The sequence below is a fragment of the Alligator mississippiensis genome, chromosome 3 (assembly GCF_030867095.1).
Source record: "Alligator mississippiensis isolate rAllMis1 chromosome 3, rAllMis1, whole genome shotgun sequence".
NCBI classification, from domain to species: domain Eukaryota; kingdom Metazoa; phylum Chordata; order Crocodylia; family Alligatoridae; genus Alligator; species Alligator mississippiensis.
In genome coordinates this window covers 105,796,187-105,811,997 of record NC_081826.1, presented here as the reverse complement: position 1 = coordinate 105,811,997, position 15,811 = coordinate 105,796,187, and positions in this window count along the sequence as shown.

Below are 15,811 nucleotides of genomic sequence, written 5' to 3'. Positions count from 1 at the left end.
TAGCCTTCCCCACCTGGAGATCTCTCTGCTGCTGTTTTTTCCTTAAAGTAATAGGAACCATAGCAACAGTCTTAGCAGAGAAGCCACAAACTGAATTTTTTGTTATGACTGTGCTACTCTTTCAATTATACAAAGGTTTCCTACAGGTCAAGGTTAGGACATATAGAATAGGCTAGTAAAGTTTGTATTTCTTGGGTTCATGCTCTGCCTTGTTCTTTTTATTTATATAAAGTATTTTGTTCTAGGAATGTATTTTTTCAAGTGCTACCAACACGGCAAATTTTACAAGCCCTAAATTTACTTTATACCTACAACACCAAATTGCCTAGGATATATATGTTTAATCTTTAGTACTCAATTATTTTTCACTGTAAGCATATAAACTATAAAACAAGCTAAATATGATAGGTGGATGAATTTGTATCTAGTAAGAATTGCCTTTCATACTTAAACCTGTCAAATACTTGTATCCAACTGAAAGTTCACTTATTACATTTCTTAAACTCATTGAATTTATATGGCATAACTGTTTGCAAAGAAATTGGATTTGTGACTAGAAAAAATATCAGCTTATGTGCATCTACTTCATCAGCTACCTGTCAAAAGACCTGACCTCTTCCTAACCAATGGTAAAACCAATGTTGTCTCAAAAGCCTTATGTCCAAATAACATTCACCAAAGTGTTTTTTTTTTCCTGAGAAAGAACAAGAAATGGGTATGATTTTTCATCTCTGCTAGAAGACATTCCATGTACATTTAGTTGCACTGTACCATAGACAGCAAAATAGAACTAGATCTAATTAAAATATATCCAGTACACCAAAGATCACAGAGAGTGATATTCTTCTTTTTTGGAATGTGAAGACTGATATGTCCCTGATACAATTATATCAATTGTATGTTTAGTGACCCCCAACAATTCTTTCAATGTTATAACATCTTATCTATTACCCTCTACCTGGCACCTCTTAAGCATATACTGACAACATTTTATAGAAGCAGAACATTGGTTCCATGGTTCCACTGCTTTACCTGTGGCAGGTTAGGGTGTTAGATCTATGTTGTGTTAGGGTTGAGGGTAGACTTATGTAGAGTTTAGATTATGGTTATATGGGATGGTTTGGCTAGGGATGATCCTGTCTCAGGCAGGGGGTTGGACTAGATGACTCTGGAGGTCCCTTCCAGCCCTGCTTCTCTATGACCATAATAAGAGAATAACATAAAGTCTCTATGACCATAAAATCTGCAAAGCAAAGAGGAAAGCTTGTATGTTTAACAATTTAGCACACTGTTGTTGCATTAAAACCTGACCCAGCTAGACAACCCTTTCATTTTTCCTTCATATTTTGAGCTAAGGACCAAAGCATGAGCAATTACCTGACAATTACTTACAAAATGACTACCAAAATCATATTAATACATTCCTATTACTTTGGCTTTTCCTTATCTACCATACAGAAGTCCATTGCAGTTAGGCAGACTGATTTACTGATGATGGACAAAAGAGAATGAAAGACAAAGTAAACCTGTATCTTAAAAAATAATTAATGCATGGCTACAGATTAGGTATGCTAATGTTATTATTATTATTTTTCCTCTTTCATATCAGCTGACATTCTTTGAAATTGAAGTTGATCCAGGTTTTAGCTAATTTTCTGTCCTATTCACTAAGTACACACAGTCAAAAAGCCCAAGGCTGAATCAGTTAAATCTTCACATTTTCGTCTAAACTGCGTATATTAAACTGATAAGCAGGTGAACAGACATTAATTTTTGATGCCAGAAATGCACCCATGTGCCTTTAGTGGCTCAGCCCAGAAGCAGGGGGGCTGCTAGAGCATGCTTCCCTGCACAGGCACTTGGTGCCTCCTCAGTCAGGGGGGCACTTGTCTCCCCAGTGGACAGTCAGTGACTGCAGGGGGTGGGGTACTCCACAGCCAATCCTGCCAACCTGCAACTGGCAGCGGCATGCCGCTAGCGGGCGCCACCAGCACTCCGGGCCAGCGGGATCAGTCACAGGGGGACCACTTCTCCTGGTGCACTCCCTGGCTGGCGCTCTCAGTGGGGGCACCAACCCTCTCACCTGCCCCCCCTGCCCAGGAATGCTGCTGTCAGGGGGTACACCAGCACTCTCATGGGGTGCACATACTTCCCTGAACCACTGCTTCCCTGCTCAGCTGGAGCAGACAACTTGGATCAAGGTGATCTTGCCCACCCTGCGAAGGAGGGTCTGCGGGCAAGGTGCAAAGCATCCTGGGACACTGAGGGACTGTAACTTGACTTGAATCTGGAGGGGATCTGAGACAGAAGTTCAATAACCCAATTTAATCTAAAACAGTTAAGTCTGATACTACATCCATCCAGGATTATTTTAAAGTGGCATTGGCCATTTTGAAAATGGTTTATATGCAATGAACTTCTGTTGTTTTACAGATTTGAACTGGTTTTCAATCACTTGTACCGGTTTTTGTGTAATTTCTGTCCCTAGCCATTATATTTCCAGGTAATCTTTACCAGTATTAATTGTAAATAAACAGAGTGCCCACTAGGGATTACACATAAAGATTATGGATAAAGGATAGCTGCCCTGGTAGACTAGATTTAATTTGCAATAAATAGAATATAATCTCATTCAGGAAATAAATAGTACAATGCATATGTACAGAATATTTCTTCATATCCCCTTAATTAATAGTTTAATAGATGTATATTAAATATGTTTCAATAAACTGTACATATTTCACCATCTTAAACTGTGATAATGTTATCTGTGAGCGTGTCTACACATGTGCCCCACTGTGCAGTTGGTACTGCTCAGTCATAGAATCATAGAAAGCTAGGATTGGAAGGGACCTCAGGAGGACATCTAGTCCAAGCAGGACCATCCCCAACAAATTATCCCAGCCAAAGCTTTGTCTGGCCAGGTTTTGAAAGCATCTAAGGATGGAGCTTCTACCGCCTCTCTGGGTAATCTTTTCCAGCATTTTACTACCCTCTTAGTGAGAAAATTCTTCCTAATATCTAACCTAAACTTCCCTTGTTGCAACTTGAGACCATCGCTCTTTGTTCTGCCACCACTGAGAACGGTCTAGCTCCATCCTCTTTTGAATTTCACTTCAGGTAGTTGAAAGTTTGCTATTAACCGCCCCCTACCCCCCCCCCCCAGTCTTCTCTTCTCTAATCTAAATAACCCAGTTCCCTCAGTCTTTCCTCAAAAGTCATGTGCGCCAGCCCTCTCACCATTTTTGTTGTTCTCTGCTGGACTCTCTCCAATTTGTCCACATACTTTCTGTAGTGGGGGCCCAAAACTGAACACAGTACTCCAGATGTAGCCTCACCAGTGCTGAATAGAGGGGAATAATCACTTCCCTTGACCTAGTGGCAACACACCTACCAGTGCAGCCCAGTATGGTGTTAGCTTTCTTGGAAACAAATGCACACTGCTGGCTCATATTCATCTCATTTTCTGGTGGGGAAAAAACATTACTAAATAAAAGTTGAAAAATAAAAATGGCAAGTCAGAAGATTCTACAATACATATTAACTCCCTGGCTCTTTAATTACAGTATTTTTTCTAACAGAAAACTTTGTTTTTCTAAGTTTTAAATTTCTACTTGTTTGCATTTTATTTAAAGCAGAAATAAACAAACAATTTTTGTCATTACATGTGTTTAAATTTATACCTTTACATTTTATCTTAATTTCTTAATTCTTAATTGACTTCACCTGAATTACCAAAGTACATTTGACTATTTTATTTTGAAAGTGTTTTTGCATGGCTTAGTTTCTGAGTAGTAGATACTGTTACTTTCAACAGCAATAAGTTAAGTTCCTCCTTTCTCCCATACCCCCAAAATGATTTAGGCAGTTCCATTATAATTCTTTCTATACAAGTCAGTAAAACCCATTATGACTGCACAAAGATGAACCACAAAGATAGAACTGCTATAAATGACATGGGTTAACTTTCTAAAAAGAACTGAATATGAAATGTAAAACTTGGAGAGCATAGTGAAAGTTTGAAGGTCAGTGACATTTCCCTTCAGTGTTAGTGCACTTGTTCATAATATAGTTGTATCATGAATATACAATGCTAAACTTAAAATATGTATCATTAAATTGCTACTCTGCATATACTACTATTAGTAGGTAGCAGTAGTGATACAGGTTTCCCTCAATTTATGCGGATTCTTTATATGCAAATTTGCTGTTATCCGATGAGCATATTTAGACCCATAATTTGTTACATGCAAGGTAAATTCACTCTTATGTGATCAGATCTTATGTGATAAGCCCCCCCGCCACCCAAGCAGGTAAGTCTGTGGGGGGAGAGGAAAGGGCCATGGCCCCACTCACCCCAGCCCTGGCTGCAGCCACCCCAGGAGCAGCCAGTGCCAGCTGCCTGCAGCCACTGGGCTGTACTGTTCTCTGCCTGTCCCCCTGCACCTGGGCTCATCCCAGCTTCTGGGCTGCACTGTGCTATGGTGCAGGCAGCTGGTGTCGGCTGCTGCCAGGGCTGCTGCAGCACTGCTTGGGGTGACTGCAGACAAGCAGAGCCCCAGGTGGTGTGGGGCACAGTACTCACCCCAACACTAGCTGCCAGCACCATGGCATGGCACAGCCCAGGAGCAGAGGTGGTGGGGACAGGTGGAGCATGGTATAGCCCAGAGGCTGCAGGCAGCTAGCACGGGCCACTCCCGTGCTGCAGCCGGGAGTGGCCTGAGAGTCACTGCAGCCGGGGCTGGGGTGAGTGCCACTCTGTTCCCTCTTCGCTGCCTTGTGCAGCCCTGGGAGCGGCACCCCTGTCCCCACCCATTCCCTAGTCCAAGCCTCACTCCCTCCCTCCCTCCCTCCCTCCCTCACCACCATGGGAACCTATACCTATTTGTTACATTGTCAAGTGGGTTAAATTTATGGAAATTTGATTTATGCACCATTCTCCAGGAACACACGTACAGCATAAATCGAGGGAAACCTGTACACCTATTATAGTACATATATAGTACACTATTATTTACTATTATATATTGTGGATGTGTGCTCCCAATGCTTTGGGAGGATCCCGAAATGAAATCGCAGAACCCAGGAAGAGCCATTGGAGCTGCTCACTGGCCAGAGGATGCCTCGTGACTTCAGAAGAGCAGCTGGCAAATCATGCACTGGCACCAGCATGCTTTAAGAGTGTGTGCTGGATGCATGGGGGGGGGGGAGGGGGCAGTCAGCTGCTTCTGGTTTGGCTGGAAGCAGCACGCCGGTTTTAAAAGAAAACTGAAAATCAAGGAGAGGGGGCTGGGGAAGACCAGTATGGGCAGCAGAGCCTGCACACCAGACAACAACGGCTTGAGTGCAGGCAAGCCAGGAAGAACTGACACAGTCCTGTACATTAGCCTGCCAGAGAAGCCTGGCATCAGCAGTCATTCCTGCACACTGGGGAAGACCAGCGGGATCCCAGGAGCCACAAAGAAGGAAGTGGCTGGCCGGGAGAAAGAGAGTGGTCGGGCACAGGCAGTCTGCCTCAGAGGGGAGACAGATGCCAACCAGTTAAGTGCAGTCACCTGGATAGGTAACTGGCTCTAAAAGGGAACACTGGAGTAAGATCTTGCCTGAGACTTCTGATGAAGAATCTACAATTGGGAGTGGAGATCCGGTATTTGAGAGCATCAAAGTGTGAGTCTGTCAATGAGACAATTCCCTTTCCAATATTGATAAGACTTTATTGAGTTGACTTGACAAAGCTGATGATTGACATTGAACCTGTACAAAGGAATTCAAACTTCTTATAGAGTAACAAATGGTAGATGAATGGACGGGGTGAAAGGGGAGGTAGGAGCCCCAAGAAAGCAGGTATTGATTGTGCCTGTGGATATCCACCTGGGAGAAGCCTCCCGATTTAAATAAATAAGATTCAAGTTGTGGCAGGTGAGAACAGAGGGTTAGCATGGAGGCATAGAGATCAAATCAAACACCGGCTACTAGACAAGGTCCTGAAAGACGGAATTCAGATCCTAGCTACCCTACACACATGCAGCTGATCGAGCACCCCATTACATATATGCTGTGTAATACACACACACACACACACACACACACACACATACATGTATATATATATATATATATATATATATATATATATATAAAATGCATTACATTAATTACATTTTCCTTAAGTATCTCCACCTACGCATGAATCAAAAGAATTAAACTCTATGTATGTACATCTTCATATGAAGGGTAGGGTACAATTGCAGTATCTAGTTAGTGTAAATAACAGTATTAGTGAAGTTGTGACACCATACGGCACAGGGCCCTCAGTATACATTTAGGTGGTTAATGGGTGCTGACATCAGTGCACCACCATGTCTTTACAGCTACCATTACCTATGTTAGATTAATTAAAGCTAGTATGGGTGTGACCAAAGTCTTAACAGATGAGCTAGTGAACAGAAGACAGAAGACAGTTTGAAGAAACTGTATTTTTAATATAGAAGATGATGAAAACTTAAAAGTGAAAAGAATAAAAATGAGAAATGGTGAAAACACTTTTCCTTGTAGTGTTTTATTTCATTTGACATCTTTTCAAGCTATTTTTATGACACCCTCTTCTCTTAATTTGGAAAGCTACTGATACTCACCAGGGCACTTAATTAAGAGAATTTTACTGTATAAAATAGCTAAGCATTACAAAAAGACTGAAGTTTACATTAAGAAATGGACACATTCTTTTTTTTTTTTTTAAGTCCTTCTTATTCTCATGCTCACTCTCTAAATGTTGAAATAAGAAAGCACAACATACATTGTGATAAACAGGATAACAGACCAACTTGAAGTCTTGTCTTACACGCAAGAAGTAATTCATGACCAGGGGCTGAAAACATATCATTGGTGACCTTCAGAAAAAACAGGGTTTGGGTTCTTTCAGGGGAAGATGAAGTTTTGTTGTTGTTGTTTGTTCTAGTATATGGTTACTCATACTTTTATCGTAAGAGAAAGTTTTCAGATAGAAATAGTATAAATAAATAGTCAGTTGCCTCAGGATATACACAGTTTGACCGATGTATCCAGCTATGTTTTATGCTGTGTTTTGAAGCAGAGCCAGCATTTCTTAGAAACCTGAATTGTATGCATCAGCCTGTTGGATAAAAGTGCCTTATGGAATTAACAGTTTGTAGTCAGCTTCAGTTTCAAAATGGCATAAAGATACATAATGTTAATTTGTCCCTTAAAAAATGAGCAAACTACATTAAGTGGTGCCAGTGTTTCCTTTAAGAAGCATCCTTTCAATGGGTGCTATCTCATTGATATCAAATACAAAAAACAAGGAAGAGTTATCACATGCATTTCTAATTCAGATTTGTTATTCAAGAGCTAGACTATTTGCAAAGCTTGCAATGGTGGGCCCCAAAGGAGGGCTATCATTATTAACCTGTTTACATAAAGGATTCTCTTAGAATAATTAAATACCCAAGGGACTTAGATATAATAATACCTATATTTACTGTTAATATTACTAAGTCTCTGTGACAAGCACAAAGTAACAAAATCAAAAACATCCTAAGGGCAAAAGTGGGAGAGCTTTTCTACATTCCCAGTGTGAACACACTTATTCTGCATTAAGAGATTTGGGAGCGGGACTTAAGGGGTTGGGGGCACAGGTGTTGTTTTCCTTCTGGTTTCAGGTTGCGGGCTGAGGAGGGAGAGGAGGATCCAGGTAGTGAACCAAAGGCTGCGGCACTGGTGTCATCAGGAAGACTTCAGCTTCCATGACCACAGTACGCTCTTTGGTGAGAGAGGCAGTGAGCTGCTGGGAAGGGACGGCTGCCACCTCTCTCAGCTGGGGAGAAGGATCTTCTCAGCCAGACTGACTGACCTGCTCCACTAGGCTTTAAACTAAGCCCGCCGGGGGACAGGGGGACTACCGCCACTGCTGGCCCACTGAGCAACCGTTGCAAAGCCAGCAGGCCAAGGCACTTAAGGGAGCCTAGCCCTGCCTCAGCCCTAGATCAAGCTGCGGGCAAGGCAAAGGCCTCCAAGGGGACACTTGCATGCCTGTACACCAATGCCAGGAGCTTGGGGAATAAACAGGAGGACCTTGTCCTCCTGCTCAACACAATTAATTACGATGTCATAGGGATAACAGAGACCTGGTGGGACTCCACCCATGACTGGAGCACGGGTATAGATGACGATTTTGGCTGACCCTGTACAGGAAGGATGGAGTGGACAAAAGGGGCAGAGGTGTAGCTCTCTATGTCAAGGAGAGCTATATGTCCCTACAAGCCAACATTGGCACCCAGGGTGGATGACTGAAGACCCTCTGGGTTAAAAATCTGTGAGGAACATGGCACAAGAGATACAATGGTGGGAGTTTACTACAGACATCTCTCCCAGAATCAAGAGATTGACCAGGAGTTTGCCAGTGAATTGGCTGAGGCTGCACGCTTCCAGTCCACGGTTGTCATGGGGGACTTCAACTACATGGACATCTCATGGGAAGAGTGCTCGGCCAAATCTGAACGGTTGCAAAGCTTCCTCACATTTGTGGATGAGCTGTATCTGACTCAAAGAGTCTATGGGCCTACAAGAGGCAAAGTGCTGCTTGACCTGGTACTGGCAACTGGGGATTATCTAATCAGTGACTTAACGATTGAAGGAAAGTTGGGTGACAGCAATCATGAGCTGATCACGTTCATCATCTGCCAAAAAGCTGTCAAGTCAGTCAGCAGTACAGAGGTTCTTGACTTCAGGAGGGCTGACTTTGACAAGTTCAGGAGACTTGTCAGTGAGGCCCTAAGGGACCATGACCCCAAAGGGAGGGGAGTCCAGGAAGAGTGGTTGCTGCTCAAGAGAGTGATCCTAGATGCACAAGCTGAGGCTATTCCATCTCAGAGGAAAGGCAGCAAAAGGGCACAGCAGACCCTTGACTCTCCAGGGAACTAGCGGTCCTCCTACATCTAAAAAGACAGACCTACAAAGGACGGGGGACAGGATCCAACTCCAAGGAGGAATACTCTGAACTGGTCCAGACCTGCAGGGAGCAAACCAGGAAAGTCAAAGCTGCCATGGAATTCCAACTGGCTACTAGTATCAAGGACAATAAAAAGTCCTTGTTTAGATATGTGGGGAGCCAGAGGAAAAGCAAGGGCAACATTGGACCCCTGCTAAACCAAAAGAGAGAACTGATGACTGATGCCCAGGAAAAAGTCAACTTGCTAAATGGGTACTTTGTGTCAGTCTTTCACAAGTCCCATGGGACTCCCCTGCCCATTACAGGACAGGTACACCTAAGTGTGGGTGGTTCCTTGCTTTCCATCAATGCTGACCTTGTGAAGGAACAGCTTGAGAGGTTGGACACCTTCAAGTCAGCCGACCCTGACAATCTACACCCCAGGGTACTCAAGGAGATGGCTAGCATCATAGCTCAGCCCCTGGCATGGATCTTCAAGAGCTCCTGGTGCTCTGGTGAAGTGCCTGATGATTGGAAGAAGGCCAATGTGGTGCCTATCTTCAAGAAAGGGAGGCAAGTGGATCTGGCAAACTACAGGCCCACCAACCTGACCCCTATCCTGGGGAAGGTCTTAGAAAAAATCATCAAGGAGAACATTCTTAATGGACTGGCTGATGGCAACACCCTGAGGGATAGCCAGGACAGGTTTGTTGCAGGTAGGTCATGCTTCTTGACCAATCTCATTTCCTTTTACGACCAGGTAACCTATCACCTGGACAAGGGGGAAGAGATTGATGTCATATATTTCGACTTTAACAGAGCCTTTGATCTGGTATCCTATGATCACCTTTTGGCAAAACTGGCCAACTGCGGCCTCAGGTCCACCATGATCCGCTGGCTGGGGAATTGGCTCCGTGGTTGGACCCAGAGGGTGGTGGTTGATGGAAGTCAATCGTCATGCTGCCCTGTGACCAGTGGGGTCCCCCAAGGCTCTGCCCTTGGACCTATTTTGTTCAACCTCTTCAATAATGATGTGGACATTGGAGTCAGAAGTAGACTGGCTAATTTTGCCAATGATACCAAACTTTGGAGTAAAGCATCCACACCAGAGGACAGTGGGGTAATCCAGGCTGACCTTGACAGGCTCAGTAAATGGGCAGATGATATCCTAATGGTGTCTAACACGGAAAAATGCAAGGTTCTCCACCTTGGGAGGAAAAACCTGCAGTATGTCTATAGGCTCTGCAGTGCTACGCTGACTAGCTCTATGGACGACAGGGACTTGGGGGTCAGGATTGACCACAAGATGAACAAGAGCCTGCAATGTGATGCTGCAGCCAGTAAAGTGAGCAAAACACTGGCTTGCATCCATAGATGCTTCTCAAGAAAATCCCAGGACGTCATTCTTCCATTTTACTTGGCCTTAGTGAGGCCGCAGCTGGAGTACTGCATCCAGTTTTGGGCTCCACAATTCAAAAAGGATGTGGAGAAGCTTGAGAGAGTCCAGAGGAGAGCCACGTGCATGATCAGAGGTCAGGAAAACAGACCTTATGACGAGAGGCTGAGATCTATGGGACTCTTCAGCCTGGAAAAATGCAGGCTTGGGGTGACCTGATGGCCACCTATAAGTTTATAAGGGGTGCTCACCAGGATCTGGGGGAATATTTGCTCACCAGAGCGCCCCAAGGGATTACAAGGTCAAATGGTTATAAAATCCTGCAAGACCGTTTCAGGCTGGACATAAAAAAGAACTTCTTTACTGTCCGAGCCCCCAAGGTCTGGAATGGCCTGCCACCAGAGATGATTCAAGCATCTACTTTGAACACCTTTAAGAGAAACCTGGATGTTTTTCTTGCTGGGATCCTATGACCCCAGCTGACTTCCTTTCCCTGGGGCAGGGGGATGGACTCGATGATCTTCTGAGGTCTCTTCCAGCCCTAATGTCTATGAAATCTATGAAATCTATGAAAGGCAATATCCTCTCTACATAATAGGTGTCTAACTGTAATTGAATGCTATCCCCTAGCCCCATAGCATTCAATTACAGTTAGATACCTATTATTATTTATTACACCAACTACATATATGCAAAAAAAATCTTTATTTGCAAGCTTTCAGGCACAGGCAGCCTTCTTCAGGCATAAGAGAGAGCAAAGATTTTAGAAGTCCTGCTAGGAAGAAATAAAAATTCCTTTTGCCTCTAGACCAATATGGCTACAAACTGGATACTAACTTTCAGATAGGCTAGCAACTGGTGGTACATACACACATACTAATTCAATTAAAATTCAGCCATGTTAGAGCATACACACATACAGCTCCTTAACATAGTGGCAACCATCTTGTGAGTTAAGTTGACTTAACTAATGTGACTCAAGATAATACACCTAGGTGCTATATTATGTTGTGTTGCATTTAAGTAGACTCTGCTCCACATACATGTATACAGTTTGACAGTTAAGTCAACTTTAAAAAATTAAGTTGTCTTAACTGTCAGAAAGTAAGTACATGTGTAGGCACCTTGGCATGCGATGGAGTACTCCATAATCCCATTAATTCAAATGGATGAATCAAGCCAGGTAGAGTTAACAGAATGTCACTGTGATTACTTTTTAAGAAAGGGTATTCACAGCACTTCACACAGTTCCTTTTAAGAATAGGCATCTTTCGTTTACTGGAGAATGGGCCAAAATATCAAGAATTTTTCTTTAAAATACCCTAATGAAAATGTGTTTCACTATTCTTTCACACTAGTGGTGTGAAATTATTTGAGAGTTATAATGGTCATATCTATCTATCTACACACATACATAGATACATATCTATATATACTCACACATACACACACATATTTGTGCTATGATGGGACAACACACACACACTTATATATATTGGTATTATGATGGGACAAGTGGGGTGCAAATCTGGGATTGAATGAGAATTACCATATAAATAAATATAATATGCTAAGAAAATGAAAATACAATTTTTCTCAGGTCCCCTAATGGAAAAGAGTTATTTAGATTTTAAATAGCTTAGTTCTCAAATTCTAGGAATCCTGTAGCACATAAAGCCTGACCCACAAATGGATATGCAAGCAGTTTCTGTAAGAGTATCTAGTGGTTTGTCAGAATATAAAAGCATTTTATAGTATCATCTGGTAAGCATCTGCATATGTGCATGCTTTATTATAAAGAATCTGACACTGTCTATTAATCATTCTTTTACTATGAATACATCAAATGTCACCTTAAAAAAGTGCTATTGTAATTGTAAATCCTGTAACTATGAATATCTATTTTCCTTATCTTAATTAGTTGGCACTTATAATTCAGTGGTGTTTTAAAAAAACAGAAAATGTATTTAACAATTAATATCTTTCACCATAAGATTTACTCTAATATGGTGTTTGTTTTCTTCACTTTCCCATTACTCGTCTTTTTCCTCCCCAGTGAAACACCAAATTCTAAATGGCCATCTGTTTAAAGTGCTAGTGTTGTAGATAGAGCTGATTTATTTACAAGACACATCTTGACAAGCATTCTTAGATCTCACCTAGGGTCTCAGGAAAACTGGAAGCTGCTTCATAATTCACAGCCATCAAGTGAAAGTACTTTACATTGCTTTGTGTTGTCTGCACAGGGTATATAAAATATTTAGATTCTACAGTGTGGCTTGAAGAGACAGTTTTGTCACAGCACTTTTGGCACTTTTTGTTGCACATGGATATGGCAAATGGTCACAGTTTTATCTTTAATCCTACAGTTATAAGGATTATATTGAAGTGTTTGTGGTAGCAGAATTCAAAAGGAAGAATGCACTCATACTAATTGGGAAGAACTATAACTTTGGAAAGGATCAGTGAAATTCAGAGATAGCAAACTAGCTGCAGGACAAAACTGGTTAAAGAACCTTTTCCACTAGGCCAGAAGATTTACAACAGTAATGTAGATTGAGACTTGTGGCATCATTTGAATATCTGGAAGGAGTTGAACACAAAATAAAATAATAGATTTTCTCTTTCCTCTTTTGAAAAGAGACAAGTTAAAATATGGATCCTGAGTTCAGCAGGCAGTCCTCACTAGTAGAAACAACAATAATCAAAGTTAACAAATGTTCACAACTTTTCAGGTGAGATACTGAATAAGTCACTATTCTAACATCAGCCCTGGCAGAAAACTGGACTGGCAAAAAGTACTGAAACAAATAATAATAATAATAATAATGAGATTAAAATAAAGGTAGAGTCAAAGAAGCCACTGGTCAGGGATGATGTAGATGTAATTATTTTTATGTTCTTCTATGGCTATTTCCCAGGCTTCTGGGCTTTGCTCGCTCCCTTTTCCCCTCCTTCCCCGGTTTCTAAACATATATGGTGTTTTTTAAAGCCTTTTTCACAGACACTGGGTGTTGGCTGCAGCCAAGGCTGGGGATTTTGACTGTGCCAGTGCTCCTGCTGGGTCTTAAATCCAGAGGTTCCTGGCCGCAGGGTCTGCTCAAAGTCAGACTGATTACCATATCTGGGCTCAGGAAGGAATTTGGCCCTATGGTATGCACCACAGGGGGCTTTGCCTTCCTTTATAGTTGGGGGAGTAGTTCTTCCTGGAATCTCGTGATTAACAAACTTTGGGTGTATGGCCGCCTTCCTGGAATCTCGTGATTAACAAACTTTGCAGCAGCAGGATGTTAGCTGCTGTGGTCTTCTGTGGCAAGGTTAGGTTTTTATGTCTTGGGTTTTGTATCAGGATTGACTGTGTAGTTTTACTAAGAGGTTAGGCAATGGATTTGCACAGGATGGTTTGGATAGGGATGGTCTTGCCTTAGGTAGAGAATTGGGCTAGATGACCTCTCCAGCTCCCTTCCAGCCCTACTTCTCTATGATTCTAAGTAAGAAGCAAAAGTTATAACATCTTGACATATAATATTCATGTAAGTGAGCTCAAATGGCAAATACATCTTATTTAGGAGAGAAAACAGACATCAGGATATTGTGAATTATCCCATAGCAAAACAAATATGAAGGAAACAAGATTCATTTTAAATGCAAGTGTGCACTATAGGAACTGAAGTGTGTGGTTTAGAAAGTTATCTCTATTGAAAGAAATACCTCAGAGTGATATGAACAGAGATGTCAGCTAGTGAAGAATAGGAGAAATAGATAGCTTTAAAAAAAAATTGCAAAGTAGAGAAAAAAAGGATTAAACTATAAGGGAAAAAATACAATCAAAATATAGAGGGTCTGTTCTAACTACAAAATCCAAAATCAAGTCTGCCTCAACCAAAAGTTAAATGAGCAATGAAACAAAATTCCATTTTTACTTAAAGGTGATCAAACACTATGCTTTTTTAAAAAACACATTTGGAATATTTACTTCACAGAACTATGCTTCACAGAACTAAAGGCTTGCAGTTTTGATCAGCTGCATGACACTGCTGAAACATCATAATTAATAACCTAAACTCTTACAGCGTATACTGTATACATCATTTTAAGATCAGATTCCTTTGGTAATCGGCCCTGATAATGGTGGGAAAACTGTCATGTCTTTCAGGCAAAATAGAGTAGGATTCAAAGAAAGGTTGCAAAAGATAATGAGAAACTTATGGCTACATTGCTTAGAAAAAATGTATAAGGGACTTAGCCTGAGGCATTATGAAGTATAATAGGCACAAATTTATGAAAATTGGAGAAACTTTTTCTATGGAGAAATTATTCCATATTCTTATGCTTGCCTGTAAGACATTTGGTACTTCCCATTGTAGGAGACAGGATACTGCACTTGATAGATCATTTATAAAGCCAGACACTTATAAACACAGGATATAGGAAATACTTTCCATTAGAGACATACAGCTTGTCTTTACTAGGTCATGTGAAATAGGAATTAAGTAGTATGTATTACAAAAGGAAAATATGCATCAAAGATACTATTAGATGGCAAGTGTTGGCAAGTGTTGAATGTCCTGGTGATCCTTACTGCTGTGATTAATAGCTTCTAGTGTTATCAAATCCAAAACCTACAGTACTGCGTTAGGGGCCCTTGTACTAAACACTGTTGTGACAGACTGTAACAGACTATGGATTTGTTGTAATAATGTTACATGCCTCTATTTCCCTGTCAAGATGGGGGGGCCAGAAGGTTTAAGACAGACTGATGCCAGAGCTTTACCTCAGTGAAGAGATGCGCATCCAACAACAAAGAACTGAAGCCTTGTTGACAGTTCAGGTAGTCTTAATAAATATCCTCTGGAGATCACCAGAGGCTTCAAGGGGAACAGAGATAAGCATAAAGTCATTTCATAAACCATCTGAAGTCAGCTATTTTATACACAAATATCTAAAGACTGGGAGAAATACTCAGCTCATACAGATTGGTGTAGCTGTATATAAGTCAGTGCTGCTTTGTGCCAGTTAACAATCTTCTAAATAGCAAATGGATAAAATAAGAATCTGGAGTTCAATCTGGTGGCACTGAAACCTGCTCCCAATGTGTGGTGCATATATATGGAAAGATAAGAGGAAACAGGAAGTCTGAATGTTCATGGAATAGCTGACTCACATGGGGACTCTCTAGATGGATGACCATATACTTAGTTTATTGTTGCATTTATGCCACTAGAGCCTTAAGCCAATCCTGAGCCATGACAGCTCAGGATTTAAACCAATATAGTTTAATGCATCATTTGAAGGAGCAGGATATCAAGAATAATAGGACAATATCAAAAAAGGGAAGGTTCATCATCTTAAATTGAGGAGAAAGTAATGTGGAAAATATCCAGAAAGGAAGAACAGAATGAGCTAAGGCTAAATAAAAGAAAAAGCATCAGTGGAAGCATTTAAAGTACCTAAGCAGGAGTCAACAT